Here is a 12,016-nt window from a genome sequence, read left to right as displayed (position 1 = left end):
GATCTTTCAGAATACACAGAACAGATACATTCCAATGAGAAAGAAAAATTTCAAGGGGAATATAAATATAAAAAAATTAAAGACAGCATCAAACTTAAAGAAAAAGCAGATAATTACGCAAAGACAGGTGGCAGGTCAGAAGATTGGAAAGAAAGAACAGCGAAGAATGACAAACCACTAGCTAGTAATATAAAGACAGATAGTAAGAGTTCCTGTAGATATTTAAGTAAAAGAGTTAACAAGGTGAGTGTTGGTCCTAAGGAGAGTGCGTGTGGGGAATTGATAATAGAAAGCAGGGAGATGGCGGATGAATTAAACAGGCCTTCACTATAGAGGACACAACTAACATCTCAGAAATAGCTGTAAATCAGGAGATGAAAGGGAGGGAGGAACTTGGGAAAATTACAATCACCAAGGAAGTTGTTTTTGAGCAACTTGTTGGGGCTGTGGACTGACAAATCCCCAGGTCCGGATGGACTTCACCCTAAGGTCTTGAAATAAGTGGCTAGAGAGATACTTAATGCACTGGTTTTAATTTTCCAAAATTCTCTAGATTCGGGGAAGGTTTCATTAGATTGGAAAATAGCAAAATAACTACTTTATTCAAAAAGGAGACAGAAAACAGGAAATTATAGGCCAGTTAGCCTAACATCTGTCATAGGAAAAGTATCAGAAGCTATTATTAAAGATGTTATAGCAGGGCATGTAGAAGAATTCAAGGCAATCAGGCAGAGTCAGCATAAGACCATAAGACATAGGAGCAGAAATTAGGCCATTTGGCCCATCGAGTCTGCTCCGCCATTCAATCATGGCTGATAAGTTTCTCAACCCCATTCTCCCGCCTTCTTCCCGTAACCTTTGGTCCCCTTATCAATCAAGAACCTATCTATCTCGGTCTTAAATACACTCAATGACCTGGCCTCCACAGCCTTCTGTGGCAATGAATTCCATAGATTCACCACTCTCTGGCTAAAGATGTTTCTCCGCATCTCTGTTCTAAAAGGTCTTCCCTTTACTCGGAGGCTGTGCCCTCGGGTCCTAGTCTCTCCTACTAATAGAAACATCTTCCCCACGTCCACCCTATCCAGGCCTTTCAGTATTCTGTAAGTTTCAATCAGATCCCTGCTCATCCTTCTAAACTCCATCGAGTATTGACCCAGAGTCCTCAAACATTCCTCATATGTTAAGCCTTTCATTCCTGGGATCGTTCTCGTGAACCTCCTCTGGACCCTCTCCAGGGCCAGCACATCCTTCCTGAGATACGGGGCCCAAAATTGCCCTCAATATTCTAAATGTGGTCTGACCAGAGCCTTATAAAACCTCATCAGCACATCCCTGCTTTTATATTCTAGTCCTCTCGAAATAAATACCAACATTGCATTTGCCTTCCTAACTACCGACTCAACCTGCAAGTTAACCTTAAGAGAATCCTGGACTAGGACTCCCAAGTCCCTTTGTACTCCAGATTTCTGAATTCTCTCCCCATTTAGAAAATAGTCTATGCCTCTTCTTCCTACCAAAGTGCATGACCTCACACTTCCCCACGTTGTATTCCATCTGCCACTTCTTTGCCCATTCTCCTAACCTGTCCAAATCCTTCTGAAGCCTCCCCGCCTCCTCAATACTACCTGTCCCTCCACCTATCTTTGTATCATCTGCAAACTTAGCCAGGATGCCCTCAGCTCCTTCATCTAGATCATTAATGTATAAAGTGAAAAGTTGTGGTCCCAACACTGACCCCTGCGGAACTCCACTAGTCACCGGCCGCCATCCTGAGAAGGACCCCCTTATTCCCACTCTCTGCCTCCTGCCAGACAGCCAATCTTCTATCCATGCTAGTATCTTGCCTCTAACACCATGAGCTCTTATCTTACTGAGCAGCCTCCTGTGCGGCACCTTGTCAAAGGCCTTCTGAAGTCCAAGCAGATAACATCCATTGGCTCTCCTTTGTCTAACCTACTCGTTACCTCCTCAAAGAATTCTAACAGATTTGTCAGGCATGACCTCCCCTTGATGAAACCATGCTGACTTTGCCCTATTTTATCATGCACTTTCAAGTATTCTGAAATCTCATCCTTAGTAATGGACTCTAAAATCTTACCAACGACCGAGGTCAGGCTAATTGGCCTGTAATTTCCCGTCTTTTGCCTCACTCCCTTCTTAAACAGGGGGGGTTAACATTAGCGATTTTCCAGACCTCTGGGACCCTCCCTGACTCCAGTGATTCCGGAAAGATCACCACTAATGCCTCCACCATCTCTTCAGCTATCTCCTTCAGAACTCTGGGGTGTAATCCATCTGGTCCAGGTGATTTATCCACCTTCAGACCTTTCAGTTTTCCTAGCACCTTCTCCTTGGTAATGGCCACCATACTCACCTCTGCCCCCCGACTCTCTTGAACTTTGGGGATGTTACTCGTGTCTCCCACCGTGAAGACTGACGCAAAGTACCTATTCGGTTCCTCCGCCATTTCTTTCTTCCCCAATACTACTTCTCCAGCGGCTCAATGTCCACTTTTGCCTCTCTCTTACCCTTTATATACCTAAAAAAAACTCTTGCAATCTTCTTTTATATTACTGGCTAGTTTACCCTCATATTTAATCTTCTCCCTCCTTATTTCTTTTTTAGTTGTCCTCTGTTGGTCTTTGGTTTTGTACATGGTTTTGTAAAAGGGAAATCATGTTTAACCAATTTATTGGAATTCTTTGAAGGAGTCACATCTGTTGCGGATAAAGGGGAACTGGTAGATATACTGTATTTAGATTTCCAGAAGGCATTTGATAAAGTGCCACATCAAAGGTTATTGAGGAAAATAAAAGCTCATGGTATAGCGCGTAACATATTGGCATGGATGGAAGATCGGCAAGCTAACAAGAAGCAGAGAGTTGGCATAAATAGGTCTTTTTCTGGTTGGCAGAATATGACCACTGGTGTGCCACAGGGATCTGGGGCCTCAACTTTTTACAATTTATATAAATAACTTGGATGAAGGAACTGAAGGACTGGTGGCTAAATTTGCTGATGATACAAAGACAAGTAGGAAAGTAAATTGTGAAGAGGACATAAGGAGGCTACAAAGTGAAATAGGCAGATTGAGTGGGCAAAGATCTGGCAATTGGAGTATAATGTGGGCAAATATGAAATCGTTCATTTTGGCAGGAAGAATAAAAAAGCTTTTTATCTAAATGGTGAGAGATTGTAGAGCTCACATTCAGAGGGATCTGAGTGTCCTAGTGCATGAATCACAAAAGGTTAGTATGCAGGTAATTAGGAAAGCTAATAGAATGTTATCATTTATTGTGAGGGGAATGGATTACAAAAGTAGGGAGGCTATGCTTCAGTTGGACAGGGCTTTGATGAGATTATTTAAAGATGTAAATACGTTAGCAGTTCAGAGAAGGTTTACTAGACTAATACCAGGAATGGGCGGGTTGTCTTATTAGGAAAGGTTAGGCTTGTATCCACTGGAGTCTGGAAGAGTAAGAGGCGACTTGATTGAAACCTTTAAGATCCAGAGGGGTCTTGGCAGGATGGATGTGGAGAGAATGTTTCCTCTTGTGGGAGAATCTAGAACTAGAGGTCACTGTTTAAAAATAAGGGGTCACTCATTTAAGACAGAGATGAGATTTTTTTCTGAGGGTTGAGTGTTTTTGGAACACTCTTCCTCAAAAGGCAGTGGAAGCAGAGTCTTTGAATATTTTTACGGCAGAGCTAGATAGATCCTTGATTAACAAGGGGGTTAAAGGTTAGCGGGGGTAGGCAGGAATGTGGGATTGAGGTTACATTCAGATCAGCCATGATCTTACTGAAGGGTGGAGCAGGCTCGAGGAGCAAGTGGCCTGCTCCTGCTTCTAATTAGTATGTTCATGGCATTCCTATGCACCTACTGCCCTTGTTCTACATGACAGAGATCACAATGGAGCCTTGGTGAGTTGCTGCTGTGCAGTCTTGTACATGCTTGTCTCCTAGCTCTAGCCTTGGAAAGACTAGAACTAGGGACACAATTTAAGACTGAGAGTTCTCTCTTTTAAGATGGAGATGAGAATCTTTGTCTCAAAAGGTCATTAGTTTGTGAAATTCTCGTCCCCAGAAAACAGTAGTGGCTGGGTCATTGAATATATTCAAGACAGAGTTAGATAGATTTTTGATAGACAGAAGTTGATGGTTAATTGTGGGGTGGGGGGTGGTTGGCAGATAGGTAAGTGGAGTTAAAGCCACAATCAGATTCCTCATTAACAAGGGTGAAAGGTTATTAGGGGTAGACAGGAATGTGGGATTGAGGTTACATTCAGATTAGCCATGGTCTTATTGAATGGCAGAGCAGGCACGAGGGGCTGAGTGGCCTACTCTTGCTCTCAATTAGTATTCGTAAATCAGCCACAATCTTATCGAAGGGCTAATGGCCTACTCCTGCCCCTAGGCCCCATGGCTCCTATGGTACGGGCACCTGAGACAAACGAATAGACTTCAGTCCTAGATCCATGGTAGATCTTTTCATTCGCTAAGCTTAATCAATCTAAATTGCCATCCTAACTGGATTGAGTGCAAGTCCTTTCCCATGCCCATTTCTCTCCATGAACCAGACTGTTCAACCTTGCAGTCATATTTGACCGAGAGATGGGCTTCCAATCACATCCTCACCATCACACAGATCACTGATTTCCACTCGAGTACATTTGAATCTTGGGAACAAGCTTTTGGTCATTTACCCTGATATCTCATGTGGCTTGGCATAAAATCTTTGCTTTATAATGTTATGAAGTGCATTATGTAAACGGCGCTATGTAAATACAAACTACTGCTGATCTGACCATCATATCACGCAGTACATTTATTCAAAGCCAACAGCTGATCACATTACTCACCCTTGCAGGAGTGCCAACCATACAATGCCCAAGAAAGGAGGGAGAACGAAACCAAACATTGAAGACTCAAATAAAAACAAAATGGTGGAAATGCTCAGGTCAGGCAGCTTTTGCAGACAGGAGTTCAAGTTAACAGTTCAGGTCACTGTCCTGTTGTCAGTTACGGAGCTGAAAAATTAACTGTCCTCCCCAGTGAGAACGTTTGACCATCTATGTCTCCAGCGCTTGGTTTTTGTTTCAGGTTTCCACCATCTGAAGTGTTTTGCTCATTTTATCAGAAGGGCTGAGTCAGGTCAGTCATGGTGTGAAAAGATCGTGTTACAATGTGGACCAGAGATACAGAACATAGACAAAAAGGTGTCTCATACGAACATGGAGCAGGAGTAGGCCATTCGGCCCCTCGAGCCTGCTCCACCATTTAATAAGATCATGGCTGCTCTAATTGTAACCTCAAATCTGCATCCTGCTTACCCCCTATCACCCCTTGCTCATCAAGAATCTACCCACATCTGCCTTAAAAATGCCCAAAGACTCTGCTTCCACCACCTTTTGAGGAAGCATGTTCCAAGGACTCACGACCCTCAAAAAATTTTGCCTCATCTCAGTTTTAAATGCATGAATCCTTATTTTTAATGAGTGACCCCTAGTTCTAGATTCTCACATATCCACCCTGTCAAGGCCTCTCAGGATCTTAAAGGTTTCAATCAAATTGCCTCTTACTCTAAGCTCCAGTGAATACAAGCCTAGCGAGTCCAACCTTTCCAGGTATTAGTCTGGTGAACCTTCTCTGAGCTGCTTCCAACGCATTTACATCTTTCCTTAAATTTAGTGACCAATACTGTACACAGTACTTCAGATGTGGTCTCACTAGTGCTCTGTATAACTGAAACATAACCTCTCTAGTTTTGTATTCAATTCTCCTCGCAATAAATGACGACATTCTATTAGCTTTCCTAATTACTTGCTGTACCTGCATACTAGCCTCTTGCCATTCATGCGCTAAGACACCCAGATCCCTCTGAATCTCAGAGCTCTGCAATCTCTCTCCATTTAGGTAATATGCTTCTTTCATTCCTCCTGCCAAAATGGAGAATTTCACATTTTCCCATATTATACACCATTTGCCAGATCTTTGCCCACTCACTTAACCTATCTATAATCCCTTTGTAGCCTCCTTATGTCCTCTTCACAACTTACTTACCTATCTTTGTTTCATCAGCAAATTTGGCAACCATCCCATCCATCCCTTCATCCAAGTGATTTATATAAATTGTAAATAGTTGAGGTCCCAAAACTGATCCATGTGGCATGCCATTTGTTACATCTAACCAACCTGGAAAAGACCCATTTATGCCTATGCTCTGGCTGGCTAACAGGAAGCAATCTTCTATCCATGCCAATATGTTACCACCTATGCCAGGAGCTTTTATTTTCCACAATAACCTTTAATGTGGCACTTTATCAAATGCTTTCTGGAAATCCAAGTATAGTTCTCCTTTATCCACAGCACATTACTTCCTCAAAGAACTTCAATAAGTTGGTTAACATGATTTCCCTTTCACAAAACCATATTGACTCTGCCTAGTTACCTTGAACTTATCCAAGTGCCCTGCTATAGCTTATTTAATAATAGCTAACATTTTCCCCTATGACAGGTGATTGAGCCAAGTTGTGCTGCAACTGTACATTTTTGAAGGACTCAGTTAGAACATAAGAAATAGGAACAGGAGTAGACTATTCGGCCCCTCAAGCCTTCTCCGCCATTCAATAAGATCATGGCTGATGATCTTGTGTTTTGATTTTCACATTCCCATCTAACCCCGATAACCTTTGATTCCTTTGCCTAACAAGAATCTATCTACCACTGCCGTAAAAATATTCAATGGCCCCGCCTCCACCACCTTCTGAGGCAGAGAGTTCCAAAGTCTCTCAATGAAGCTAGCACAAGTACCTCCTCCATCACTAACTGTGTTGTGTGTTGGCAGTGATTCAGACAGGCACAGCCTGAAGCTTTATAACTCACTGTGACACAACAGGCAACTATTACCCAGGGAACCTACACTTTAGCAAAAAGCAATGGCAACAACTGAGCAAGGGCAGGAAAAGGAATTTGAGAGAGTGCTGAACAGCTGATGTGCAAGTTTCATATTTAGTTTTTGTATGATACCTTGAACACAACCCTGATGAATAGGCATGTCAATGTAAACACTAGGTGGAGTCTACAATATAACACAACAGGAAGGAGTCACTGAGTGAGTAACACAAGTAGCAATGAGTAACAGGGTGGAACAAAAATGATTGAGGAGAATTTGAGGCTTGGAGCAGCTGAATCTCAGTCTTTGCTACAAGTGACAATATTGTTCCAAAATTGGATGACCAGGAACCCAGGCTCTGCAGCTACTATCTCAAACACAAACCCAGGATCAATCCCACAGTTCCAGGCACTGACAGCTTGCATACACTCCCACCAGTTTTGCAGTTAGTAACTCTGTACTCCATTTCCTGGACATTGATGCAGAGAACACATGGATTTGCAAATTACAGACCAACACAGTAATCCACATACCTCGAAGGCACATTAGTTTCAGTTTAACTGGCTCCACCATTACCCCCAACAACTGGGATTGGAAGATTTTTTTTTTTATTCATTCATGGGATGTGGGCATTACTGGCTAGGCCAACATTTATTGCCCATCTCTAAAATGCCCTTGAGAAGGTGGTGGTGAGCTGGCTTCTTGAACCGCTGCAGTCCATGTAGTGTAGGTACACCCACAGTGCTGTTAGGGAGGGAATTCCAGGATTTTGACCCAGTGACAGTGAAGGAACAGCAATACATTTCCAAGTCAGGATGGCGAGTGGGAGGGAAACTTCTGCTGCCCTTGTCCTTCTAGATAGTAGAGGTCATGGGTTTGGAAGGTGCTGTCTAAGGAGCCTTGGTGAGTTACATAGAAACTAGGAGGAAGTAAGCCATTTGAGCCTGCTCTGCCATTTAATATCATGGCTGATCCTCTATCTCAACCCAATATTCCCACTTTTTCTCCATACCCCGATGCCCCTAATATCCAAAAATTTATCAATTTCTTTCTTGAACATACTGAGTGACCCGGCCTCCACAGCCTTCTGTGGTAGAGAATTCCACAGATTGGCCACGCTCTGAGTGAAGACATTTTTCCTTATCTCAGTCCTAAATGGCCTGCCCCATATCCTGAGACTGTGGCCCCTGGTTCTAGATTCCCCAACCAGGGGAAACATCCTCTCTGCATCCAGTCTATCTAGCCCCATTAGAATTTTATACGTTTCAATCGGATCCCCTCTCATTCTTCTAAACTCCAATGAATACAGGCTCAGTCGAACCAATCTCTCATACTACAATCCTGCCATCCTCAGTATCGGCCTAGTGAACCTTTGCTGCACTCCCTCTATGGCAAGTATATCCTCTCTTAGGTAGGGTGACCAAAACTGCAAGCAATACTCCAGGTGCGGTCTCACCACGCCTTGTATAACTGCAGTAAGACATCCTTACTTCTGAACTCAAATCCTCTTGCAATGAAGGCCAACATACCATTTGCCTTCCCAATTACTTGCTGCACCTGCCTATTTACTTTCATTAACTGGTGTACAAGGACACCCAAATCCCTTTGTACACCCAATATATCACCATTTAAATAATAGTCTCTCTGTTCTTCACACCGAAGCGTATAACTTAACATTTATTCACATACTACATCTGCCATCTGTTTGCCCACACACACTTGTCTAAATCACCCGAAGCCTCCTTGCATCCTTATCATTCCTGCAGTGCATCTTGTCAATGGTACACACTGCTGCTACTGTGCGTCAGTAGTGGAAGGAGTGAATATTTGTGGGTAGGGTGCCATTCAAGCAGGCTGCTTTGTCCTGTATGGTGTCAAGCTTCTTGAGTACTGTTGGAGCTGCACTTTGCAATGTCTGACCATTTAGCTTGGTTCAGATCATAGCACTGTCCTTGGAATGAGAAGGCAGTGGGTGTCAGCCCCTTGGGCTGTCTTTTGGATGTTAAAGTGAAACAAAGCCTGTCTGTCCCAATGGTCTAGAATGTTATGGACCCAATTGCAACATTTGCGAAATGAGAAAATCCATGAATGTCTTCAACATTCAATTCTTTTCAACAGGACCAAATAAAAAAATCAGTTGCCCACTTATTCATTTTATTTGTGTGGATCCTACTGAGTGCAAACTATCAGATGCTTTTAACCTGATAACACCAGTCAGCTTGAGGAGCAGAACCTCACACCTGATTAGGCATTTTACAGCCTTCTGGACTCTATCTAAAGTTCAACAACTTTAGACTGTGAACTCTGTCCTCCATTTTGATATTTCCCCCATAAATTAAGGGTACAATTCTGAAGGGGATGGAGGAACAGAGGGACCTGTGTGTATATGTGCACTGCTTTCCTGGAGAAAAAGCGGCTGAGAGGGGATTTGATAGACATATTCAAAATCTTGAGGGGTCTGCACAGATAGGAAGAAAATGCTCCCACTCATGAAAGGATCAAGAACAAAGGGGGCACTGATTAAAAGTAATTAGCAAAAGTGATAGGAGGAGAAACTCTCTTACACAGCGAATAGTTAGGGTCTGGAATGCACTGCCTGAGTGTGTGGTGGAGGCAGATTCAATTGAGGCATTCAAAAGGGAAATAGACTTATCTGAAAAGGAAGAACGTGCAAGGTTATGGGGAGAAGGCAGGGGAATGGTACTAGGTGAATTGCTAATTCAGACAGCCAGTGCAGATGTGATGGACCAAATGACCTCATTCTACACCGTAACAATTCCGTGATTTTGTTCTACCTGACCAACAGCATCAAACCCATCACATTCCTACCTCCCTTCAGTTCCAAAGTGGAGCCATATTGGACTCTAAACATGAACTCAGTTTCTCTTTCCACAGATGCTGCTTGAATTTTTCCAGCATTTGGATTTTATTTTGGATCTCAAGTATCCACAGTATTTTGCTTTTAACACCAGCAGTCCATTGACTTGAAAGCACTTTCAGATCTCAGAGATTATTCCCCCTGCAGGCTGACTGTCACTGCAGCTTTACGTCAGGTGCTGGAAGGGTAGAATGCAGCAATTTACAGTTTTTCAACTCTGATACCATTTGGCTGTAACCCCATCTGACACAAGCAGAGGTCAGAAATGCACAATGCTGCCTTCTGCTCATCATTGTTCTTTTTTAGTCAGACAGATCTTATCCCAGGTCCCAACCAGTTCCCGATAGAAACAGAAAATGCTCAGGTCAGACAGCATCTCTGCAGAGAGAAAGAATTAACATTTCAGGTCAATGACCTGTTTCTCTGTGAGCTTCAGCTTCACACCATAAAGATATAACCTTCAGGTGCAGACTCACAAGTGGCCCGATGGCCAATACAGCTGGGAGAGGGAGAGAAGGTGTGTGTGTGTGAGAGAGAAGAGAGGAGAGAGGGGGAAAGAGAGAGAGAGGGGGAAAGAGAGAGAGAGGGGGAAAGAGAGAGAGAGGGGGAAAGAGAGAGAGAGGGGGAAAGAGAGAGAGAGGGGGAAAGAGAGAGAGAGGGAGGGGGAAAGAGAGAGAGAGGGAGGGGGAAAGAGAGAGGGAGGGAGGGGGAAAGAGAGAGGGAGGGAGGGGGAAAGAGAGAGGGAGGGAGGGGGAAAGAGAGAGGGAGGGAGGGGGAAAGAGAGAGGGAGGGAGGGGGAAAGAGAGAGGGAGGGAGGGGGAAAGAGAGAGAGAGAGAGGGGGGGAAAGAGAGAGAGAGAGAGAGGGGGAAAGAGAGAGAGAGGGGGGGAGAGAGAGAGGGGGAGAGAGAGAGAGAGGGGGAGAGAGAGAGAGAGGGGGAGAGAGAGAGAGAGGGGGAGAGAGAGAGAGAGGGGGAGAGAGAGAGAGAGGGGGAGAGAGAGAGGGGGAGAGAGAGAGAGAGAGAGGGGGGGAGAGAGAGGGGGGGGGAGAGAGAGGGGGGAGAGAGAGGGGGGGAGAGAGAGGGGGGAGAGAGAGAGAGAGAGAGAGAAGAAAGAGAGAGAACACCCCAAACAATGTTGAGATCATTATTCTTCATAATACAAACAGGAATAAAAACACAAGACAGATACAAAATAGAGTCACGAGAAACCAATTTTAGTCCATAAGAAAAGAAAAGCAAATTTATACATAAAATGAGAAAATAATCTCAGTTGAGCAAAGGTGCAAGCGGCCGGCATTACACTGATTGCATTACAGGAAACACACTGCACGTTTACAAATATACAACTCAAATTAAAAGGAAACAGCAGCACAACACTGGTACAAGAGAGGAGGGAGGGAGGGAGGGAGGGGATAATTCAGTGAGCCAAAAAAGTTCAGCAATGAGAGCATCTGAGAAACAGGTCATCCTCCAAAGCATACAGCCCCCTCAGCATCCACCTAATGTGAAGACTGGCACCTGCCTCCACACCCCCCCGCCAATGCTCACTCAGCACCCATCTAATGTGGTGAAGACTTTCCCTGACAAAATTACATCTTTGCAATCTTGCCTGTGCACTGGTGTGGACAGTGGTTGTTTTGTTCAGGCTAGCCTTGCTCTAGTACCCCCCCCACCCCACCCCACCCCACCCCCCTCACTCTCCAGATAACCATGAGTTTAAACACAATGATTTCCTCTTGATGCTGCACCCAATTACCAGGATCAAAGACTCTAAATAGTATTAGTGAAGGAGTGGTGTTTGAACAGAGCTCAATGCTTGGATTTTCCCAGTAGTAGCAGCCAAGGAGGAGTGGGCAATAGGAATTACCACTTGAATACAGTTAGGACGTGGCAAGAACAGTCAGCAGGGAATGGCAAAGGGCAGTGGACTAGATTGTAGCCTGTTCTCAGATACTCCCTTTGCCTGAACCAATTTTCACAGTTTAATGACAGTATTTCTTCCTTCACACAATCCATTTTGTAAACTCAATCCCCCAAAAATGCTACTAATTGAGGCTGTTAAAAGCAGTGAAGAATTAAATATGGTTAGCTTTCTCTCTCTGGGTAAACTGAACTTCAATTTACCATCAACAGGATATTTTAAAAATGTTAAACCGTTTCTTATAAGCCACTGCAAGTAGTATTAGTGACACCAACACACCCCACATCCTGCAGCACAAAGTGATTCTCAGCAAGGAAGA

The sequence above is a fragment of the Cetorhinus maximus genome, chromosome 28, assembly GCF_964194155.1.
Source record: "Cetorhinus maximus chromosome 28, sCetMax3.hap1.1, whole genome shotgun sequence".
Taxonomy (NCBI): Eukaryota; Metazoa; Chordata; class Chondrichthyes; order Lamniformes; family Cetorhinidae; genus Cetorhinus; species Cetorhinus maximus.
The sequence above is the reverse complement of the archived record's forward strand: the minus strand, read 5'-3'. Positions refer to the sequence as shown.